At 50.5% G+C, this 25,300-nt stretch overlaps 1 protein-coding gene across 1 annotated transcript in view; it reads right to left on the bottom strand.

Annotated features, from left to right (window-relative positions):
• Positions 1-13,160: 13,160 nt before the first annotated feature.
• Positions 13,161-25,300, bottom strand: part of LOC130377985 (kynurenine--oxoglutarate transaminase 3-like) — a 28,373-nt gene continuing 16,233 nt past the window's right edge. Inside the window, exon 16 of the transcript XR_008894441.1 lies at positions 13,161-13,251. The gene's annotated coding sequence lies outside the window, so the exon portion shown is untranslated. The remainder of the gene's footprint in view (positions 13,252-25,300) is intronic.

Genomic DNA, 25,300 nt, shown 5'->3' with positions numbered 1-25,300 from the left:
GATCCCCGGCTCCTCCTCGCTGAGTGCCGAGGTGTCCCTGAGCGAGACGCCTCGCCCTGACTGCTCCTGACCAGCTGGCTGTCGCCCTGGGGGGTTGACACCGCCGTGGGCTTATGAAAGGTATAAATGCAGTCCGTTTACCCCCATGCATCCTGTCGGGATCGCAGGTTTGATTCCGACCTTCAGCCCAGCTGCTCTTCATTCCCTCTCCCCTCTCCCGTCCATAGAGGCAGGAGAACCATACCAACTACCATCTCCTCACCTTCACCCCCCGACCACGATCTCCTCGGGGGGGGGGGCAGAGGGCCAGGTGACACCTCAGGAGGGGCGGGTCACCGGACTAATCTAGGACGCCATCCATTAACCGATTCAGGGGGATTAGAAGTTGTACGATGGATAAGAGATGGAGTTATTTTGACTGAGGAGGGGAGGTGGTGTTTGTGAGAGGCTGGGGGGGGCATGGAGACCCCCCCCTGGAGAGGACACAGAGAGCCAGGAATGGATGTTCCTCCTTCAACACATGCCCAGCAAACATTTCAGGAAGCTGGTGAGCGGGGCCGGACAGAAAGTGGAAGTATAACCACCTCCAGGACAGAGTCACTGCTGAGCAGACCCACGAGGACCCGGGGAGGTACAGACGGACACAGACTAACGTTGCCCAAAGCTGAGGGAAAAACTCCCCGTCTCTCTCTCCCTCCCTCTTATATTCAAACACTTTGGAAGTTGTAGTTCCGTTTTCTCCAAGCATTAACATCTGACTCCTTTGAAAATAAAAACAGACTTCCTCCCTGATAACGTCAAACTGAACGAGTCAAGCTGTAATAAACACAAACCTCTTTCTTTTAATCCCCAACATAGTACCGGAGAGACGGAGAGAGATAGAGAGACAGAACAAGAGCCAGAGCGGCGGATGAAGAGCAGGACCACGAGGCAGAGACGGAGATAAGGTCAATTAGGGATAGCGCTGATGCGCAGTAAAGGTCAAACAGGCCTCCTCCTGCTGATACTCCTCCTCCTCCTCCAACCCCCTCCTCCTCCTCCTTCTCCCCCTCCTCCTCCACCACCTCCTCCTCCCCCTCTCCTCCTCCTCCCCCTCATCCTCCTCCTCCTCCTCCTCCAACCCCCTCCTCCTCCTCCACCACCCCCTCCTCCTCCTCCTCCTCTTCCCCCTCCTCCTCCTCCTCCTCCTCCTCCTCCTCCTACCCCTCCTTCTCCCCCCTCCTCCTCCTCCTCCTCCACCACCTCCTCCTCCCCCTCCTCCTCCACTCCCTCCCCCTCCTTCTCCCCCCTCCTCCTCCTCTTCCCCCTCCTCATCCTCCTCCTCCTCCTCCTCCTCCTCTCCCCCCTCCTCCTCCTCCTCCTCCTCTTCCCCCTCCTCCTCCTCCTCCTCCTCCTCCTCCTCCTCTTCCCCCTCCTCATCCTCCTCCTCCTCCTCCTCCTCCTCCTCCTCTTCCCCCTCCTCATCCTCCTCCTCCACCTCCTCCTCCTCCTCCTCTTCCCCCTCCTCATCCTCCTCCTCCACCACCTCCTCCTCCTCCTCCTCCTCCTCCCCCTCCTCCTCCTCCTCTTCCTCCTGGCTCTGAGAGCAGCTGGGTCCCATCGGGCAGAAGGCCCTTAACAACCTGTCCTCTCCTTGGGTGGAGGAGGGCCCCTCTCCACCTCTTTAGGGGGGCTGCTCCACGCGCCGGGGTCCGTCCCGGGACACTAATGGGGGGAGGCCCTGATGGGGCGGCATGCTGTTGTGGAGAGACACAACATACAGCCAGAGGAGAGGCCAGGGAACCAGGGACACACACACACACACACACACACACACACACACACACACACACACACACACACACACACACACACACACACACACACACACACACACACACACACACACACACACACACACACACGGCCCACGACGGAGAGGAGCATTGGGAGGAGGAGAGGCTCCGGGAGAGAGAACAGGGTCTGGACCGAGGACAGTGGGGTCCGGACCAGGCCCTGGGAGGGGGGGGGGGGGGATCACGTCCCGAAGCAGAACCGCGTCTCCGGGAAAGAAATGACCCAACGTGAAGCGGAGACGGTATGAAATAGAAATCCTGGAGCGGGTTCCCCCTGAAGTTAACTTTGCCCATAGCTCCACCTGCTTGTGGCTCATGCTCACTGACACCGGCTCTGGACAGCTTGGAACCCCCTCGGTGTGTGTGTCGCGTGTTCGGCTGGCATGAACACACGTTGAGGAACACATTAAACACCGAGGAATATGTCGAGCCGGAGAGTGTCAGCATCACCACGAGAGCAGTGAGAAAAACACTGAGACTAGGACAGAGTTTGAAGGAATGAAATGTCATTAGAACATGAAACACCGTAGTGAAGTAAATAATAAAAATGACATGTACAGCTCGTATTGGGATATTGGGCAAACGTTTGTTTTGTTAACGTTTTCCTCGAGACAGCTGTAATTTTATATTGGATTATTAGTCGAAATACCTGTTATGTGAAAACATGAGTGTCCATTCTAAATGCATTAAATCATCAAATATTACGTCTCACTGGTTCGGCATATGCTTATAAAACATAGATCATTAAAGCTCGGTGCTTGACAATATAATTAGAATATCCCCTCATTAAGAAATGGAGATTTAGAATATAAAATACATAATGTGAACGTTTAGGCTAAATGCTATTTTGGCACAGAACCGAATAGTTACCACATAAAATCATACTTTGACAAAACAGATTGAGGATCGTATAATTTATATATTTTCATGTTTCTATAAATATGTTTAGATGTTATACTTGATGGATGAGGGCAATTAGCTAAATGTGTTCACCATAAATTTGAAGAATAGTTCAACTTCACACAAATAAAACCCCAAAGTAAACGAGCGTGATATTTTCTGCGTGACGTTGAGTTTTGGAACAAATCGACTCGGCCATAAAACGTTGTAAAGTCTAGCGAAGTCGACCTGTAAAGAGAAGATTGCTTCCTCCTGAACTGGAGCTAAACTGAAGCCTGTTCATTAACTAAAGGTTGCTCCGACCCAGAGTGGCAATCATCAGCAGTTAACAACGCACCCACACATGAGCCACACATCTCCGTGCTGCTTCCATTAACACAGCCTTCCTAACATCATTCACCTTCCCTCCTCTCCCCACCCTGCCTCCCCCCTCCTCTTTCTGTCCTGCAGCGGAGAGCTGGCCAGTCTCATCCCCCAGCTGGAGTACGTCTGCTCCAGCCAATAATGATATCACAATGTCTTTTCCTTTTATGGGATAAGACCGCAAAACATCCAGTTTCTTCGTTAAAAATTACCCGCTCCATGCTAAAACTATTTTTAAACCCTCAACACTTTTATAATCTCTTTTTATGTCAAATAAAATAAAGCCCCACCATTGTGATCTTTTAAATGAACCGTCATGAAATTGTCGAACAAATTCATGTTTTAAAAATATTCATGGTGAATAAATCTGGCCTACATAACACACACACACACACACACACACACACACACACACACACACACACACACACACACACACACACACACACACACACACACACACACACACACACACACACACACACACACACACGTAGGGCAATTACACCAAAGCCAGTGTAGCATACAGAATTAGTGTTTTAATTTGAGTCACTGAAACAGAATATGTTAAATTCTAATTTGCTCAAATGGGAGGACTAGGCAGCAATCAGCAGAGGTGAATTTAAACTTGTTCTCTAGATGTGAATTTAAATTAATAACCCATAAAATTAATTACAATCCTCATTACTCTACTCTGCATTCTAGCGCTAACGGGGCCAGCTAGCATGGCTCTCCAACCCCCCGTATCCTGCGTAGCGCCTCAGCTACTGATGACTACAGATGGAGCATAGCAGCATAGCAGCATAGCAGCGTAGCAGCATAGCAGCGCGGTAGAATGGTACCATGCTAGCATGCTAGCGGTCTTTGTGCTACTATCTACTGTATTTCGCTAAATCAATTAAAAATGCTCATAAAACTTGAATAGATGTTAAAACCTAATGTAATGTTGTAAATATCTTCCAGCTGACTACGTTTGGAAAAGTGTTCAATTCAGGAGTTTTAGATTTAATCCGAGGTTCCGGTCTATCAAATCAGTCCGATGTCATTTTCCTACTTCTGCCTATTTGGACATTTCTACCACGATCTGAATTCTGCATTGAAAAACAATAACTGTAGGAACAAAAGCCCACGCGAACGAATCCCTCCTTCCGTCCTCCGACATATTCCTAGTGCTCACAGTTGAGTCCGCCTCACCTGAGGCGTCCAGATCCAACGCAGAGAGCTTGATTTATTTATCGTGTATTTAGGGGAAGTGTTTGGTGTTCTCGCTGCCTTCCTGCGGGAGGAAGAGCGGTGAAATTGACCTGAACCGCAGGTCTTTAAGTAATGAGCTGGAGCCGTTAAGTGATGAGCCTGGCCGGTCGACACCTGACCTTCACCTGGGCAGTGGCAGCGGACTCCAGGTCACCACGTTGACCTCTGAACCAGAAACTCTCTCTCTCTGACCCCTCCCAACCCCAGCCACAGTTGAGTTCTGCTCTTCAGTGTCGCGTGTCGGAAACCATAGACTCAGATCCTATTGAGATCTGTTCTTTGTTGAGACAGACTGTAGACTTGATTTTAGGTTTTGGGATTTTAAACATCAGCCAGTTAGTTAACAGAGAGCTGTTAAAACCAAGCAAGGCAGAGACCGAGTGTCTCACTCCAGAACCCTCGACCTCCCTGCTTCAGTCAGGAGGAGCCGGGAACCGAACCAACCCTGAACCAACCCAACCCTTCCTCTGCCAGGAGCCTAGTGCCTCAACTTGATAGCCCCTGGCGGCCTCACGTTGGGTTTGCTGATACTGGAGCTGTGATCCAAGCCCAGGTTACATCCTCTCCGTCCCTCCCCAGCCAAGGCAAGCCTTCCCACACAAGAGCGGAGGGAGATACTAGAACTGTAGTTCAGAAACACCTTGAGCACAACAATCAACCCTGACGTGACGGAACATAACAGCGGCAAACTAACAGTACGCTAAATACATTTAGCATATGTATTTAGATACATACACGGCTAACAGCGCGACTGCTCGCTCTCAGGACTGAATTAAACTGATTAGAAGCTCGTTGCACAACAAAAGCTCGTCCTCCTTGCATAAAAGTGTGTAACCAGACCCCCCCTAATGTTGCCGTAGTGATGGCTCGAGTTCCCCCCCACCCCCCTCCCACAGGCCCCCATAATGTGGGCTAGTGATGTCTAGAGTACCCTGGCCCCATCATGTTGCCGTAGCGATGGCTCCAGCCCCCCCCCCACCAGACTCCCTGACTCCACCTGTCTCCACCTCTGGAACCCGACCCCAAGGTCAGGGACTGGAGCGGCCCCCGGGAACACCTGGGCTCAGGGGTCGTGGAGACGCCGGGATTCACCCCCAGACCAAGAGGCCCGACTCCCCCAGTCTGAACCATCGAAATAATAAACCCAGGATGATCATGATCACGTTATAATAGGGTTATTGCGGTCTCTCATTTACATTTGACCTTCTGCTTTGTGTCGTTTCATTTCCACCACTCGACCACATCATGATCACCATGTTCATTTGTTATTGTGCAGATCATTTTGTAGTTCTTAGATTATATTTGATTCTTCGATCCCTTTATAAGTATTTTATTTTCCTTTAATTCTGCTATTTATTTCCCATCTGGGATGACCTTATCTTAAGGTATCCGTCCTTCTCTTGAGGTATCTTAAAGGTTTAATCTGCAGAGGACGTTCAGTATGCTGGCCACCGTTCCTCCTCTAAACGCGCCTCTCCTCCAAAAGACGAACCGTCACTCTGGAGAACGCCTCGGCTCCTCAGCGTCAACAGGAACACGAGTGACGAACATCGCTGCGTTTTATGGGCTGTTTTTCAGGCTGATTCTTAAAACACAAAGAGACAGGGTTACCGAGACGCCAGAGGAACGTCCATCCCCACGCCGCTGCTCTCTGGGACGCGCTTCATTAGATAGAGAGTTCTGCGCGGTTGTAAAGCCGTATTTATTACAACCCAAATAAAGGCAGAACCACAACACCGCCATTCAGTGCCCCGCCGTCTCTGTCGGGCGACCGCAGGTGTGTCACTCACCTCGTATCCCGCCCATCACCTGATCATGGCTTTAGTCTACTCTACCGCTCGGTTCAATCCCACGAGGAGGAGACGAGTTTCTCCTGCTCTTATCTGGTCCGTGCTACACCCATCAGATAAGAGGACCTGCAGATCCTACAGATGTATTCCCGTCCCGCGTTGGAGCTGGCGGCGTAGAGATACTGCTGCTCCCAGAGAATGCAAATCGGGCGCCGGAGGGACGTAGCGCACGGAGGATTAGGCAGTTCATTAAAAACAATACGATTAACATACTGCATCAAAGCAGAGTCACAGGTACGAGGATCAAAGCACAGGGAGATAAACTCCCTGCTCCTCGTTCATACGATGGCAGAGATACACCCACACTACATATGTTGTGGTGAAGTACAGGATAACAGTATAGCTTAATATGCGATAAGACATTTTGGACATGGTGGTGCAGTACAGGTTAGCCTTTATGGGTTATATATGATACACAAGTCATGTTAGATATATGATTCACATGGTACATAAACAGTACAGCATAGCTTGGCCTAGCTGTGTTAAATGATCTATAAGTCATGTTATAAATGGTGATGGTATATACAGAACAGTATAGCTTAGCCTAGCTGTATTTAATATGATAAACATGTCATGTTATACATATGATTTACATGGTATATATTTATATAGTACAGTATAGGTTAGCCTATATGTATTTAATATGATCTAGTCATGTTATATCTGAGGGTGGTACATTTAATGCATTATTAAATCATGTAAAGCTAGGGTTTTATAAAGTTAAGGTTATATAAAGTTAAGGGTTGTATAAAGTGGATGGTTACATAAAGGCCTGCTTGTATTAAGTCCAGGTTATGTCAAGCTAAGGGTTGTATAAAGTCCAAGTTAAGGGTTGTATAAGTGTAGATCTGCTCTGAGGTAAACCTCGGGCTCAGTATCGAGGAGGTTTGGTTACGCGCAGGGTTAGACATTTAACACGCTGCTTACATGAAGACTCCCCCCACACACAGCTCCGTGGCCACAGCCCTCGACAGCACTTGATATATGTTAACAAACCCATTTAGGTCAGGGATCAAATTGAAACAAATACCTAAACAGAACATTTAGGTCAATTCAGATTTAGTACAGAAGAACACGTATTTGAAAGGACTTGATACTTTACCTATTCTATGTCAATTTAAAATGGAAGGGTTCGAACCTTGACGAGCAGAGGTGGAGAATGAAGAGAGAGGGGAATGAAGCGAGGAGAGAGGAGAGGAGGAGATAGGAAGGAGGATAGGAGAGAGGAGAATGCAGAGAGGAGGGAGGAGAAGGGAGGGAGGAGAGAGGAGAATGAAGGAAGGAGAGAGGAGAGGAGGGAGTAGAGAGGGGAGAGGAGAGAGGAGAATGAAGGGAGGAGAGAGGAGAGGGAAGAGAGGAGGGAGGAGAAAGGAGAGGAGGAAATAGGAGAGGAGGAGAGAATGGAGAGAGGAGGGAGGAGGGAGGAGACTGAAGAGACGAGAGAGGAGAACGAAGAGAGAAGGGAGAAGGAGGAGAGAGGAGAGCGCATGTCTCGGTAGGACCAATTCTACCGTAGAGGACCGTCATCTGAGAGGGAGGTGGAAGGAAAACACGGAGCTGCAATCTCCCCGAGCTGCAATCTCTCGCACCTTGAGCGCGAAAGTAGCGCAAATGACCCACTTGGCGCTCGCACACGACACCTCCTATCTCCCAACCGTCCAACGACGCGGTGTTGGGCCTCAAACTTACCTCCTGCTTTGACAACACTTTGGACCGACTCCTCTGGTGGAGGGATCCGATCAAAACACAGCTGACAGGTTGTGAGTGTTAGCATGCTAATGCTGTTACCACTGCTGCTACGGTACATGTTTATCGATGTAGTTTAGAGCAGCTAATGTTAGGTGACCTGACTTACTCACTAGAAAGATGAGCTAACATTAGCTACCAGAATCGCTAGGAAGAGGAGCTAGTGTTAGCTACTACAGTATATGTTGCTTGATGCGGTTTAGCAGCTAATGCTAGGTTACCTGTCTCAATTGCTGATATAAGAGGACCTCGCTGATGCATGCAGCGGCTGTCCGTTGATAGAAAGCTTTGCTCCACGAGGTGGCCTCGCGTTACCTCTAGGAACCAGTAGACTGAACAGTTGTCCTGCTAGTTCTAGCTAGTAGTAGCTAGTGTCCTGCTAATAGTATGCAACCATTTGGTCTACTGTTGGCTACATGGAACTATGGTTGACTCACTCACTGAATCACTGATTCCATCCTGTCCACATTGTTGAAAATAATGAGATTGCGGTCTTTGGCCACTTGGTCAATGATCAATGTTCAATCAAACACTAATGTTTAATCTTCTGGGTAAGGATTAGAAGTTATGAAACCAGGGCAATGGCTGTAAATACTCATGTTTTTTTACTTTAAGTCCTGAATTGAATAAATAAATGTCTTCAGTGTGTGGGAGCCACCCTGAACAGGAGAAAATAAGAAATGTGTCCAACTCCCCTAAACCTCCCGCCTAGGTTCTCGGAAATGTTGAGAGCGAACCTCACTTCAAAAACGTCACATTTAAAATCAGTTACTCATACTATCCAACTCTGCATAGAAACATTTGTTGTGAAATGGTGAACTTCGATCAACTACTACTAACTACTAACCTGAGTTTTAGATCACAACTCCTTCTCTGTATGGTCGGACGCTTCTAAGAGAAAAACACACACCGCCTCTCAGAGGTGAAGCCATCGAACAACACCACCGTCGCCTACTGGCTCTGTCAGCAAATAAACAACAACAAACATGAATACGCCTATCGATGATGGAACGAAGGGGCCACAAAGACACTTCATGCTCGCTAGCATCCATGGACACGTCTACCCGTCAATATGCTAACATGTCGCTAACCCGATGCTAAAGTTAGCCGAGGCTATCCCCCGAGCTCTGCTCGTTATGCCGAATTGTTGGAGTGGTTATGAGCTTGCACTTAGGAAATGAGGCTAATAGGGAGACAGGAGACGGCCAATCAATAGCTCTCTCCATCCCGCCTTAATGGACTTGAAGAAACGCAGCAGAAGACCTAAGAAGGGGATGGTGTTACAGTATAAAACCTAATTTCTCTGGCCAAAGACAAAAAAATACTTTAATAATAATATAATAATGCCGCCTACTGGCATTCTGCATATTCTAGTGGCATTCTGAAGATTGAGTATGGATTTAACATCAGAAGGTTTCACGGTAACCCCAGATGAGATCCTGGAGTCGATACGGGGACAAAAGGAGGGTTTGAGCGCGCTGGGTGCGACTCTGGAGGAGCTCACAGAGAGAACAACTACTGCTGGTGGACGGTGATGGACCCGGAGCTGGTAAACAGGAACCCTCTCTCTCTCTCTCTCTCTCTCTCTCTCTCTCTCTCTCTCTCTCTCTCTCTCTCTCTCTCTCTCTCTCTCTCTCTCTCTCTCTCTCTCTCTCTCTCTCTCTCTCTCTCTCTCTCTCTCTCTCTCTCTCTCTCTCTCTCTCTCTCTCTCTCTCTCTCTCTCTCTCTCTCTCTCTCTCTCTCTCTCTCTCTCTCTCTCTCTCTCATTTAAATATATATGATCGATAAAGCACATTTAAAGAACTGTAAATCAATGAAGCGCATTTACCTGTTCCAGGCTAAATGCTCCCTCGCACAGAGCTGAACATCGAGTCCTAGATCCCACAATAACGCCTCACCTTCAACACAGAGGAACACCTGGGTCACGTGACCCTGTCCCACCTGTCCCGCTCCTTATTTGGTCGTGTTTCCTGGACATCGGGACATACCCCGCCATCAGCCCTCCTCAAACAGAAGCCCTTTCCGCCGGCGCACCAAACGGGAGCATAATGTGCGTGATCAGTTTCAAACACCAACCCTTTGCAGACGTTAAATCCGTCAGACGCTGCAGAATCACCGAGGCCTGGTTCCAGACCAAGCGAGCGGCGGCAAGATGGATGATTCGTCTCGCGGCGCCCAGCGTCGGCCACGCCGCCGCGCTAACATCTGCCGCTCCAGTATGGCTGCAGAGCTCATTAACCAATAGGAGCTGAGAGCAGCAAGAAGTGATCAGGAGGGAAACTTTCCTACCTCCTGTGGATCGGAGGCGGTGAGGGGGGGGGGGGGGGGGGGGGGGTGGTCTTCAGGGAGAGAGTCGTGCGGTGCCCCTCTACCCAGAATCCTCCACGCCTCATCCCTCATCCCCGGCCCCTCGTCATGTCCCGTCAGCGATGGAGTTACACCTGAGCGGTCGGCTGGCGTGGACACCTGGCGTCCCCCCCGTACCCCCCCTCCACCCCCCCCCCTCCCCCTTCCGTCCACGTGAAGGATCCTCCAAGCTTCCTGCAGATGAGGGGTTTCATGACAGATCGGCCCGAGGTTTTCGTTATGCAGAGAGGGACAGAGAGAGCGCTCAGAGTGGAGCGCTCAGAGTGGAGCGCTCAGAGTGGAGCGGTGAGGAGCTGGCGCAGAGCCGCTCGACGGAGAGCCGCGAAACTGAGCCAACGAGTCGGAGCGTGTTCGCGACCCGCTCGGCGCTTTAACCACCGCCAGGCGCCCCATCAGAGAGGGAGGTTGGCTTCTGGGTCGTATTGGACTGAGGAACATGGTTTGTGTTGGACTGAGGAACATGGTTTGTGTTGGACTGAGGAACATGGTTTGTGTTCGACTGAGGAACATGGTTTGTGTTCGACTGAGGAACATGGTTTGTGTTCGACTGAGGAACATGGTTTGTGTTCGACTGAGGAACATGGTTTGCCCGGGGGTTTTCTTAACATACGAGACAAAACACTTGCACATGCACGTAAATGCATTTCTATTTAATCAATTTCCGTTTCATAAATGTATATTTTGGGTATGTAAATGGGGTTCTGAGTGCGCCGGGGAGACATGCATCATTTGAGCAGGGGAGGCTGATGTGGAAAGCAGGAGTGAATTAGTTGCTCCAGTAGCTTGATAGATGCGTTCCCCCCAAACGCAATTAGTGTGAAGTTCACTCCAGATAAGTGGGCCTTCAATAAACAGCCGACAGTCCCGTGCATGTAGTATTCTAGATCATTTTAAAACGCTTTAAATCATTCTGAGCAGCGTAAAAAGAAGCTAAGTGATGGGCGGACCGGATGAAGGTACCGTCGGAGGCGCCGGTGGAATCCGGCGATGAGGAGAGCGGGTCGGAGAACTGTCAGAAACCCAAAACGTTGGAGTGTACGATCGGCTTAGCGAAGCCCTAACTCATAATCAGAGAGGCACAACATGTTGTGTGTTTGTGCGTCTGGGAGAACGACCGGCGTGCTTTGATGTGTCAGGGCTGATGTTAAGCCACCTCTAATCAGTTTACACAAAGCGCCGGAACCCGACGGAAACCGCGGCCGCCGATCTGACGAGAGTCAACACCGAGTTACGGGAGAAGATAAAAAACAAACGAGAGAAAAACGGGCTTCCGACGTCTGAAACGGGACGTTTAAAAAGTGCTGACAACCGAAGGCGTGGGGGGGGGGGGGGGGATTTGCATACCACAAACTTCCATCTTGGGCCGGGGGGCGAAGGCGCCGCAACCGCCGCAAGAATCGCTTCATATTTAATAAATTAGAAAACTGCAGCTATCGCTAATTAGAATTTGCGCGTTTACAAATCAGCCCTGATAGCAAAACAAATTATGAAATATAACGGTGCTCCGCAACGCACCCAGGGACCACTGGATGACAGGCAAAATGGAGGATGGCTAACAGCACACTGTCAGGAGCCATCAACACGCTAATCCAGTTAGCCGCCAACGCAGGGGAAAGCCTTACTTAAAATATTGATACGCTACTCTGTAAAAAGCTCTCTCTCTCTCTCTCTCTCTCTCTCTCTCTCTCTCTCTCTCTCTCTCTCTCTCTCTCTCTCTCTCTCTCTCTCTCTCTCTCTCTCTCTCTCTCTCTCTCTCTCTCTCTCTCTCTCTCTCTCTCTCTCTCTCTCTCTCTCTCTCTCTCTCTCTCTCAGACCAAGAGTACATTTACTCAAACACTTGCTTATTGCTCATGGGTCATTAGACTCTCATTCTGGGGCCTTGCTCGGGTGCTTTTACTTTGAAGGGGGAGGGATTGTGATTAAATGAATGTGTTTGCTGCGGTGGCGTTCCATTAGAGGAGGAGAGGGGGAGCCGGCCGGAGCGGGGCCTTGTATTGTTTCTATTAGCGGCGGGCGCAGCAGACGGCGTGTAAAGTGCTGTTGTGTTTGTGATTACATTAGCTCGCGGCGCGATGGCTTTGGTCATAATCTGGGGCCTCTTGTAAGGGGAGCAGACAGGCTCTCACAGGGAAAGCATTTATCAAATTAGGACAACAGAGCGCACTCAGGAGCGGTGACGTAGCGCACGCCACGCTACGTTAGCCTCAACCGCCGCCGCCGCCCCGCGCCGCCGAACGGACAGGTCTGCGCGGGCATCGAACCCGCGACGTCCTGACAGCAAATTCATCATCATAAGGTAACGAACACATCCAGGCTGGTTCAGAGGGGTTTCACTGCTCTCAGCGGGCCGGACGGAGAGGGCACAGAGGAGGCAGCGTTCTGGAGGTTATTAGGGTGTTTTATGGTTCTAGGAGGCCACACCCTCCAGGTTGCTAGGTTACTTCATTTTGGTGCTCGTCTCTGAATTTGTTCTAAAAAGCTGAACAATTTAAAAAAAAAAAAGAATTCAAATGTTGTACACTTTTATTGTGGAGGACCACTCTTTAATTTGTTTTAACTGTTTATGGTCAAATTAATCAACAATATGCATATTTATTAGACCACCTCTATGCATATCAAATCATAAACTTAAAGATTGGTATAATGAACGATAGTCTTTTATTATATTATATTACTTATTGCAATTTTTATATTATATCAAATTATGCTTTAATTTGACTTTGTTCTTTAAACGACTTTGGTTTTCTGTGAATGACCGTCCCTCCCTAACTTCCTCAGTGTGGTGCTGACCTTGTGAGGCTCCGGTCCGTACCCCAGATGAGCTCACCTCCATGGACCTCTGGCCAGCCGACAGGACGCCATGTCGTCAGCTCACTTCCTCAGATAAGGGAGTCCTCCGGGTCATGTGACCGCGCGTCCTTCCCAGGGAGATAAACCTGTCGCAGTGGAGACGTTGAGAGGAACAGTATCGCCTGCATGAGCACAGCCATCAACACCACCATCATCATCATCATCATCATCATCACCATCATCATCATCATCAGCTCAGACTCAGCAGGAAGACTCTCTCTAGGCGTCCAATCATATTACATTGACACGAGTTTACAACCCTCTGGAGTTTAGAACACACTTTGTTGACATTTTGTAACAAGAATGCAACTAATTTATCCAAATCTAGAAATATACAGAAGTAAATCCCCTAATGATTCCTTGATTTGGATTCCTACAGCTACTCTACTCTCCCCCAGTAGTTTTTATTAAACTTGGTCGTTCAGGACTTGGAATGTTTCTGCAGTTATTGATTGTAAGGAAAGTGATTATCTACTTACATTGTTCCCAGCCTAGCTTGGAAGTGACTTTGGATAAAGCGTCTGTTGAACGAAGGAACGCAAACCCCTAGTGAGAGCTTCAAGGTTTGAGTTCCAAGGACTTATTGTAATGAAAGAACCGCTTTCATTAATAGAAAAGACAGTTTTGTTAACAGGTTCTATTGTGCAGTTTGTGTCAGGTTGAGTCGTACTTCAACAGATTCAGGGAATAATTGGCGTTCTGTATATTAGGTGCAAAAAATCTGTTCTGTTTTTCTCAGTGTGACAGCAAAGGGGGGAATATGTTGTCTGCTGTCGTTTGAATTGAAAGCACATGGATAAAAAAATGTTGTCCAAATTTAACTTAGCAAAAAACTATAGATGAAAGTAAACCTTTGTCAGAAATACCAAGCACAGTTGCAAAAAACAACAATGCTGCCAAAAGGTTCTCGGTTCGATCCCCAATGACCTCAATTTACCTTAAGGGATCCTTGAGCAAGATACCTTAACGTAATACTACTACATCTCTGTGCAACAGGTGTGCAGCCTCACCAGCCCCTCACCAGCCCCAGAGTCCAGTCAGTCCGACCCAGACCAGGTGAGTCTGCTTCAACCAGCCATCATCCACACACACACTCCCCAATGGACACAAGCGTCTGTGAAATGACTAAACGATAGAACATCTCTCTGTTGTATCACCGTATAGCGGATCCAAGCGTCTGTGAAACGGATAAACGTCTAGAACATACAGTACATAATGAGCTGTCAAAGTGTTGCTCCTCAGCTGTGACTAGCTGTGCGTACGGTTTTGGTAAATAGAAATGAAAAGTGTTAATTAGAAACAGAAATATTAGCGGTGCTCACACCTAGCTCATGTTTTTCTTGGCTGTTTAAATCTCAAACACCTCTGTGATGAAGCACACGCCTCCGTTGAACACACGGTCTCAGAGAGTCGGGACGGGGGGCTAACGAAGGGGTACACATCCCGACACAACAGAAGTACTCACAAAACCAGGACTACCTCCATTGGTTATGGCCCTGGCAGTATTATGGGATGCCGAGTTTACTTTCAAGCAAAACTGCACCTTTTTTCACATTTATAGTGAGACTTTGCTTATTCAATTCACAATACTGTCCTGTACTTTTCGCAGTGACACAGATATTCATCAAACATCAGAGTGAATCTTATATTGCGCGTACACGCACACACGCACACACACACACACACACACACACGTGATTATACAGACTCAGTCTCTGCTTTATGGATCTTGATCGATATCAGCACGTACAGTTATCTAAATATATTTAGTGTCTCTGAGTAAACAGAACGTCATCCTGAGGTGATTAAGCCCGGTTTCAAAGCGAGTTCCCTTTCAGAAGATTCCTCTTTCCAGAGATGTGTGGATTCAGCTTCAGTCAGCCAGCGCTGTCTCCCCCCCCTCTCAGCCCCCCCCCCCCCTCCCCTCTGACGGGGGGCTTCATGTGATCAGGGGTTAAAGACGACATGCGATCACAGATCCGTGGAACACGTCCACCATCTAATATTCTCTCGGTTCTCCGATCACGTGCTCGGCCCGACTGTCACTCTCACATCTCTTTGCGTAACGTTCATAACAGTCGAGTTAAAACAACATCGGGGATCAAAGCGCGCGTCGGCGACCAACTCAGAGATTCCCTTTCAAAATGGAGGACAGGAGGGGGGCGGGGCCTCAGTGCGAGGGCCGTGTCATCGGTTGATTAGCCGCCGCCGAGGGGGGGGGGGAAACGGCCCCTAGAGTAACGAGGCCGTCTCGCTCTCTCAGGGGCCCCGGGGCCCACCGCGTCCAATTAGACCCACACCGGACCACACCTGCAGGGACACAGATCCACACTTTGAGTATTTCGATCGATTTAACAAACGCACCCCAGACTGCTTGGTTCCAACAAAACTAAAGCCTTGAAATCTGTCGGTTAGAAAGCACAGCTCAGCATATATCGGCCAATGAGAAGGCGGTTTTCTCTTGGAGAAAAGAGACTGAGGTCCACCTCCCGTCCGTTTCCTGCTCCAGGCTCCGCCCCCTTGGCCCCATGTGACCTGGCGTCTGTCGGCTCTACCCGCCGCCTGCTGAGGAACTCGAACCGCACAGATTCATTGCAACACCTTATCTGCTGATCCATCGCCGTGGAGACCGCAGGAGACACCCAGAACTGAACCCATAGGAGAGGACCAGGACCAGAGACCAGAGACCAGAGACTAGAGACTAGAGACCAGAGACTAGAGACTAGAGACTAGAGACCAGAGACTAGAGACCAGAGGACCTGGACCAGAGACTAGAGACCAGAGTATAGAGACTAGAGACCAGAGACCAGAGACCAGAGACTAGAGACTAGAGACCAGAGGACCTGGACCAGAGACTAGAGTAGAGAGATCAGAGATTAGAGACCAGTAACCAGAGACCAGCGACCAGATAGACTAGGGAGACCAGAGACCGGACACCAGAAACCAGGGAGACCGGAGACCAGGAAGACTAGAGACTAGAGAGACTAGAGACTAGAGAGACTAGGTAGACTAGAGAGACTAGAGACTAGAGACCAGAGACTAGAGACCAGAGACTAGAGCCCAGACACCCTGACCTGTGACCCAGACTAGAGACCAGTCTTGACAACAGAGAAACTGTTTCCCCTTTTCCGTTATAAATCCAAGGCCTCGATATCAACACTGATTAAAAATGCATTAAAGTGTAGACCGACCAAACGGACCAAACGGCCGACCCCGTAGTGAGCCGAGATGGCGGCCACCCTCCCCTTGGAGAGTCCAGGTGGCGCGCAGCAACACAACACAGCAGCAGCAACACAAACAGTCCTAATGGAAGTGATACAACTGAGCCTTTTAATTATCTAACTCAATCAGCCGGGGCCCGCCGATCGATGGCTCCCCATTACAGGACCGGCTGGGGGCCGGTGTGGGGCTGCGCGGCCAGGACTCGGGCCCCCGTGTGACAGATTAGGGCTGGGGGCTAATCTAATGCGGCCGCCATCGCCCAGTGGCAGAGTACATCTTTAATTCAGACGGCGAGCCGCTGTCATTGTGACCGCGTCACTTAGCTGATGCAACCCCTCTGAAATATTAATCCACTCCTGTAGCGGCCGCACGCACGCACGTGCGCACGCACGCACGCACGCACGCACGTGCACACACACACGCACACACACACGCACACACACACACACGCAGGAGTGAGGAACTGACCAAGGATGTCGTAAAAAGGTTTGTTTCACTTCCTGGTCACATGGGTTCCTGTACACTGGGAATTAAATAAGCTGCAAATCGACGTCAGTGTGTTATGATCTGTTGCTATAACACACACACACTCTGTAGCCAGTCACACACACACACACACACACACACACACACACACACACACACACACACACACACACACACACACACACACACACACACACACACACACACACACACACACACACACACACACACACACACAGTGTGTCCATTGAATGTGAAGGACCACATGGCACTCGGTTCGGTTCGTTCTGTAATCACTTTGATACTTTTGTTGTATAATGAATGAGTGAGTACTACATTCATTCATTGCATCATTCAACCCGTCTGTTGTCTGGGTCATTACTCAGAGACTCAGTTGGAGTCCTGGTCACACCCAGAGACAGAGAGAGAGACAGGTCTGCGGGCGGAGAGAGAGAGACAGGCTGCGGGCGGAGAGAGACAGGGCAGGGCTTGGGTTTCCGCCCGTCTCTCTGAGTGTGGGGTATCTCTGGTGGAGGACGGCTCCAGTCCAAACACGTCGATCATGTTTGGATCGCACAGAATCCAATATTTCTCTGAACCCATCTCCCCCCTCCCCCCCCCTCCCCTCCCCTCCCTCTTCCAGGATGCTCGCCGTGACTCCGGCGTGCGTCGAGAGAGCCAACATGATGGTTCTCAAACGCAACACTTTCCCGAAACACTCCTAATCTAACCCGACATGGGGGTCCAGCTGAACTGAGCCTTGAGGGGGGGAGGAACAACGCGTCGTCCTCACAGCTCATCCAGACCAAATGAAGCTCTACTGTAGTCGAGGTCCTCAACGGGCTTCAGACCAGCGGGAGGAAAAGGAGAAGAAAGTGTAAAACAATCAAGTCCAAACCAAGAGGAAGGCCCAAATAAGGCCATTCTCTCCCTGAACCAGCAGGGGATAAAATGACCACAACATATATATATATATATATACAATATATATAATCAGATCTGATTTTAAAACCCGGACTAAAGCCCATGTAGAACGTCTCTCTGGCCGGGGTCTTGGCTACGGGCTGGTGGAGGTCCTCCAGACATACATACATATATATATATATATTATATATTTGGTTGTATGAAGTGATGGGGGTGGGGGCTGTGGGGGGGGATTAATTTCACCACAACAAAGCCAGGGTTGTTTCCAGTAAGGCCAGCGGTCGGGGTGGTGGGGGTGGTGTTGGGTGTGGTCGGGGACAGGGCCAGTGCGGTGGTGCTGGTTGGCAGTAAACCGATCAGACGGGGGGGGGGGGGGGGGGGGCGGCTGCTGCCTAATGCGTGGGTGCAGGCCCATTGATCTGCGGTCCCCCCCCCCCGCGTCTCGCTGGGCTAATGACACCCGACACCCCGCAGTCCCAGGAACACAGCGCAGCTCCCACTCCTCCCCCCCCCTCCCTCCTCTCCCCCATACTGAATCCATCTGAAGAGGGCAGGGGTCTGGGTCCTCCCCCCTCCCACTCCCGTTGATAAGTGGTCTGGTTCCTCCCCCCTCCTCCCCCCCTCCCCCGGTGATGTGCGGTCTGAATCAGGAAACCGCAGCGTCTCGCGGTCGCCCACACAGTCCATCGCAATCCGTCTGCCCATCGCTCAGAGGCAGACATCGCTAGCCGACCCAGAGCAGACATCCCTATCAGACCAAGAGCAGACATCACTAGCCGACCCAGAGCAGACATCACCAGCCGACCCAGAGCAGACATCGCTAGCCAACCCAGAGCAGACATCCCTATCAGACCCAGAGCAGACATCACTAGACGACCCAGAGCAGACATCCCTATCCCTAATAGATACAGTCTGATATTCCACCAGAACCAGAGACGGGGGTCTGTCCTGTAGGGTGGTGTAGTGGGCTAGGATGAGACGGGGGTCTGTCCTGTAGGGTGGTGTAGTGGGCTAGGATGAGACGGGGGTCTGTCCTGTAGGGTGGTGTAGTGGGCTAGGATGGAGTGCTGGGTTGGGGTGGTGTGGTTGGATGGAGGTGGATGATCGGTGCGGGTGGTGTAGGTGGGGGGGTTGGAGGCTTGTGGGGGTGTGGGGTTGGGTGGAGGTGGATGCTGGGTGGGGCCGGGTGCTGATTGGTGTGGTTGGGTGGGGGGGGGGGGGGGGTGGGGTCACCACTGTATGTAAACACAACACCAGTCCAAACCTCCGTCAGCCGCAACATCGATCGGCAGGCGGAGCGGCGCCACCCCACCCCGAAGGGGGGGGGGGGGGGGGGAGGTAATACAAGCACCGTCACCATCGATCCCCCCCCCCCCCCCCCACCCCCTCCTCCCCCTCAGTAGGACCGGATGGAAACATACAATATCTCAATCCTACTGAAGGCTTCCCTCTGAGACGTTCATTTAGTTCTGAGACATGTGAGATATGAAGGATTTAACACCTCACTCATTATCTGCACATTACAATTATGGAATTGTGTATTAAAACACGATCAAAAACGTAAAAAATAATATAAGTAAAAATGATATCATAACTAAGTCTTCAAGTTCACACTTTTAGGGCTCCAACGTACGACATCCTCAGATACGGTATCAGCTTCAGGAACATTCAACCAGGATCAGGAAGAGGGTGAGGAGGAGGGTGAGGAGGAGGAGGAGGAGGAGGAGGAGGAGGAGGAGGAGGAGGAGGAGGAGGAGGAGGAGGAGGAGGAGGAGGAGGAGGAGGAGGAGGAGGAGGAAGAAGAAGAGGTGTACAGGGCTTGAGTTGTTCTGGGCATCGACTCCCAGGAAGACAGTAATGGGTTTGGGTGTCATTTGGGTGTCAGGAGTTTTCCACTCAGCGCTTGACACCCTGAGCTGTGTCTCCCCCCCCGCCTCCACCTCTCCCTCCCCCTCCCTCCCCCAGCCCGTCCGTAACGACAGACCCCCCCCCCCCCCCCCTCACCCAAAGTGACTGCCGATAATACCCTCCCCCACATTCTACTAAATGGAAGTCAATTTAAAAAAAAGGACGTTCAATTTTCTTTTCATTTCTCGAAGATATCATCCTTAGGCATGTGGTTAGCTGAAAGCTCTCCTTGTCAACAGTGTTTCGATGGAGACGTTTACTATATATATTTATATATATTCATGTACTTATCACGATTACGCTGTGAAGCGTCTCAGAGGCATACTTCAGACAACACGGTCCAAAGCAGCAAGGCCGTTTGAAACGCAGAGGAAACGTCCAGGAAAGGAGTGAGTACAGTCTGTCTGTCTGTCTGTCTGTCCCCCTGCCTATATGACCGTCTGTCTGTCTGTATCTGTCTGTCAACCTGTCAATGTGTCTGTCTGCCTTTCCTCTTCCTACCTCCCCCTGGGTATAGTGTAGGTATCGTGTGGGCAGCCATGAAACAGTCACAACATAACTAGTAATTAAAACAGGCAAATGAAGGCGGAGGCATAAACGAACACAGTCAAAGCCATAAAAACACTTCTAAATAATGAGGCGATGAAAGTGAATTTCCATTCCTCCATGAGAGCGATACGCACACAGCGACGTAGGGCTGGCGGTGTGACTCTCCCCTCTCTCTAACGAACATCTGAATAGCAATGAGGGGGGAGGAGGAGGAGGAGGTGTATGTGGGACAATAAGAGACACACCAGCTCCCCTTGTCCTCACCTGGCCCACTTTAATTCATGCTTCATCGGGGATAAAGTAGGCCATAGCCTCCTCGCGTCCCCTAATTCATTCCACAATTAATCCTGGAACCCGGAGCGTGGCCGCGTGTTCCCGCCGGCCAGTCAGGACGCCTTTCCCCGTCGCCCCCGGGGGGCAGCGGCCCCCGACTCACAGCAGGTGATGGAGTGAGGAGCGCACCGGGCGCCGCTAGGATACGTGTTTTCTTTTTTTGTGTAAATATTTGCCCCAGGACAAACGGCAGGCTAGCCTTACTGACTGTTTAGCGGCGGTACCGGTTGCGACTGGTTTCTCCTCCAGCCGAGTCCTGGCGGGTGGTGCGGCCGTCCGGGCCATGGCGTGCTGGGGGAGGGGGGGGGGGGGGTCGTTGGAACTAGGCTACGGGCCGGAGCTACGCTACGCTAACGATGTACCTGTCCCTAACGATGAGGCTAACGACGTCTTGCCTCCGGGCGAGCGCTGGAAGGTCGGGGGGGATTCCCGACCGGCGTGGGAGCCGGGGTCCGTGATTGTTCCAACGAAGGAGGAACGTTTAGCGAGCGGGGGAACGGGGCCGGACCTCGACGCGCGAGAAGGCCTCGTGCCGTTCTCGTTCTCACACATCGTCAGCGGAGGAGAACCTTTGAGGGGAACCGTGCCCCTGCTGAACGGTACCCCTGGAGAACGGTACCCCTGGAGAATGGTACCCCTGGAGAACGGTACCCCTGGAGAACGGTACCCCTGGAGAACGGTGCCCCTGCAGAACGGTACCCCTGGTGAACGGTACCCCTGGAGAACGGTGCCCCTGGAGAACGGTACCCCTGCTCCCGTCGGGGCCTTTACACTACACTTACCTTCAGGGCGTTCAGAAGACGCTTTTATCCAAAGCGACTTACAATATTTCAGAAGAAAGAGAAACAACAATATATCTCTGTCGGTACAGTAAGGATGTTCATAGAACCAAGTGCCAAACACTAACAACCACTAGGTTAACCCTTTCCCCGTAGACAACAGAGATAGCTAGGATAAGACGCTACACAATGCTAAGATGCGTTCCCTTTGCTGTGCGTTGCACAACGTGTTCACCCACCGTAACGTCTGTCCCCTCGCGCTGCAATGAACCCCTCCCAGACACAGGACTATCAAACCCTGGTCCGCTCAGAGTGCTGAGTGGCTAGGGGCTCATAGCCGCTCATGCTGTTGTTGGCTACGAGCTCTCCTAGAAAGCTGAAAGAAGTTCATGCTGTTAGCTCGGCGCTAGCACAGCGATGAGCTCTCCTGGAATGCTCAGAGCCGTTCATGGTGTTAGCTCAGCGTTAGCACAGCTACGAGCTATCCTGGTGAAGTCATACTACTCATGCTGTTAGCTTGGCGTTAGCCCGGCTACGAGCGCTCCTGGAGCGCTCGTAGCCGGGCTAGCGCCAAGCTAACAGCATGAGCTTGAACTTAGCTCTGCGCAAGTGTGCTAGCCAAACGCTGAGGGCCACGTCTGTGTGGGCGACCGCAGCCCCTGTGGGGACGTCGGGGACCCCCTCCCCCCCACCTCCTCCTCCATTACCGCCGCTTTAAATAATAAAGTTGAATAAATAGCATCCATTAGAATGAGCACATTGTGCTAACTCAAATCGTGTTTATTATGCTAATGGTACATGAAATTAAGAAAAAGAGCGCAACGCCACCGGCTTTAATTAATGGCCTCTGGAAGACGGCGGCGAGACATAATTCATCTCTGAGTAAGTAAGTCTGGTGGGGTGGGTGCGTGCCCCCCCCCCCCCGGTCGGCGTGGTGATTGCTGAGTTATCGGTGCAGATGTGCGGCTCACAGCGCTAGGAACGAACACCTCATTATATAAACTAGCTAATTAAACATAATATGGCTTTGCATTGACTCACTAATGTGCCGACTGCGCCTTTTCTCTCTCAAGGGCGAGGAATAAATGAGGAGGGGGGGGGGGGGGGGTAGAGAGAGAGAGAGAGAGAGAGAGAGAGAGAGAGAGAGAGAGAGAGAGAGAGAGAGAGAGAGAGAGAGAGAGAGAGAGAGAGAGAGAGAGAGAGAGAGAGAGAGAGAGAGAGAGAGAGAGAGAGAAACAGCCGGAGGGGAGAGATGAAGAGGGAGGCAGAGAGATGGTGAAGGTAGAGGGAGGGAGAGAGAATCAAAGCAATCAGGGCCATTTTTAGCCCACTATACAAATCATAAATGATATATCAATCCCATAATCCGCGTCACACCAAACTTCGGCCTCATAAAGACGTCAGAGAGAAACGCCTACAGTTTGTAACTTTAGTTTGCGAGTTTTGTTAAACACGGTAGAGCTGAGATGATTCATCTGTACTGGAGGGAGACGCAGTCCTTCTGGGTCGTGGTTCTGGTCACAACCCGAGGGTCACAGCAATGGGTCCTTCAAATCCAGGACCACTCCCACCCAAGGAGGCCCCACCCACCCGCAGGGAGGCCCCGCCCACCCCAGACCGGACCAACATGTGGTAGTCTTTTAGCCACACCCACCCCACATTGGGGTACTTTAGCCCCGCCCAGCCCATGTTGTTATAAAACTCTGCAATGGGACAGGTTGTCCATCTCTCTCCACACACACACACACACACACACACACACACACACACACACACACACACACACACACACACACACACACACACACACACACACACACACACACACACACACACACACACACACACACACACACACCCTATTTGTATCACTCCTTCTGACTTAGTCTCAAAAAGCTTCATTGGATGCTGACCCCTGACCCCTGACCCTGACCCCGACCCTGAAGAAGGTCTCTCTGAAGCCCACGTGTGTGAGAGGGTGAACCTCCGGCCACAGACCCAGAGCAGATGGCGGCCGTCCTTCAGCCATTAGGTTATGACGGCTACATAAGTAATAGAATGATGGAGAGGCCAACTGCAGACAAAGCCCTTAAATAAAGTGCTTCTGCTTTCAAAAGCACTCCGTGTAGAAAACACAAAAAAACAAATTAAAACTAAACCCCTTTGACAGTATCGGTCAGAATACTGCAACCGCATCATACTCAGATGCACAATGATCTGGAAGGACTCTACCTAATGTAATCTCATATTTTAAAATAATGCAACCCAATGAGTTGAAAGTCATTCCAGTGCTGAAACTATTAGCCAATGAGTCAATCAACAGAAAATGTATTAGTTTCGGTAATTGATCAACTTTTAGGCCTTCTATCACGTAATCCAACCTAAATATTCCCAAAAAGGAACTATTTGGAAGATTATCTCTGTCTCAGAACGTATAAAACGATTGCTTTCGGAAAATTTGGAGTGCATTTTGCGATTAATATATTCGACAATAACATTTTAGTTAGGTTGAGACCTAATACATTTCCCCTTAGTAAGATAAGATCAGATGAACTCTAACCCCAACCCGAGTCATCCAATTCGGGGGATTATTACGTGCATCATTATATTAATACACTCATAACACTACAGTGAAATCCACCCAAGTAGCTTAAGAGTTGACCATGCTACCTCCACGCCAGGACCAAGCTAGCCCAAACAGCGTAGCTTCAGAGTTGACCATGCTACCTCCACGCCAGGACCAAGCTAGCCCAAACAGCGTAGCTTCAGAGTTGACCATGCTACCTCCACGCCAGGACCAAGCTAGCCCAAACAGCGTAGCTTCAGAGTTGACCATGCTACCTCCACGCCAGGACCAAGCTAGCCCAAACAGCGTAGCTTCAGAGTTGACCATGCTACCTCCACGCCAGGACCAAGCTAGCCCAAACAGCGTAGCTTCAGAGTTGACCATGCTACCTCCACGCCAGGACCAAGCTAGCCCAAACAGCGTAGCTTCAGAGTTTTCAAGGAACGTCTGCGCTAGGACATAGTTAGCTTACACAACACCATATAATAAATAAATAAACAGCAGATGTCTAACCTTTGCGAGTATAATTGCCATTTGGCTTTTTTTTCCTTCCTGCTATAACAAATGTTGACTTTCAGACACTAATGTGTCCAAGTGAAGTGCGTAGAGGCTCTCCTCGGATAGCACTGCGTCTGACACTGCATAACTAGCTAACCTTTGAAAGCGGGGGCTTGTTGTGGGGAGCGCAGCGACACGGCGCGCCGCACTATCTCCAGAGCCAAGACAAACTCTGGACCTCCGTTCCCACAGCCGTCCCGCCCGCCGTCCCGCCCTGATGGATAGCTCCGATTGAGTTTTATTTAACTCCAATTACCAGCGCACAGGCCTGTAAAAACCCCACGCTCTGAGATGATGGCGGTGAAACGGCGGGCCAGTGTGAACGGCGGGTTCTGCAGAGCGGTCTGGTCGGTTAACGTCAGGACGGGAAACGAAGCAGCACCTGTAGGGCTGGGGTTAGAGGTCAGCCCCGGGTGCTTACCCTCCGGCCAGCAGCTCCTCTGGAGAGGCGCTCCACGGTGGTGGAACCATCCCATAACGAGACGTTTGAGCGGGAGGGAGATCCGCACGGTGCTCCGCCTGCTGAACCCGTCTCACGCAATCCCTCAGACAGGAAGGCGGATGATCGGGTTATTGATCCAATTGAATATCACTAATGGATTCATGCAGTGTGTGTGTGTGTGTGTGTGTGTGTGTGTGTGTGTGTGTGTGTGTGTGTGTGTGTGGTTCCCCAATTTTATACACAAAATGTAAAACACTATTTACATAACATACCCCTTGAGGACATCATAAAACAAGCTTCATAAATCACGAGCACAAGTCATATTGGTACCCGGGCATGAACCCCAACATGTAGGCGAATAGGAGCCG

This window comes from Gadus chalcogrammus, unplaced genomic scaffold (genome assembly GCF_026213295.1).
Source record: "Gadus chalcogrammus isolate NIFS_2021 unplaced genomic scaffold, NIFS_Gcha_1.0 GACHA032, whole genome shotgun sequence".
NCBI lineage: Eukaryota > Metazoa > Chordata > Actinopteri > Gadiformes > Gadidae > Gadus > Gadus chalcogrammus.
Note: the sequence above shows the minus strand (reverse complement) of the source record. Positions and strands in the feature narration are given on the sequence as shown.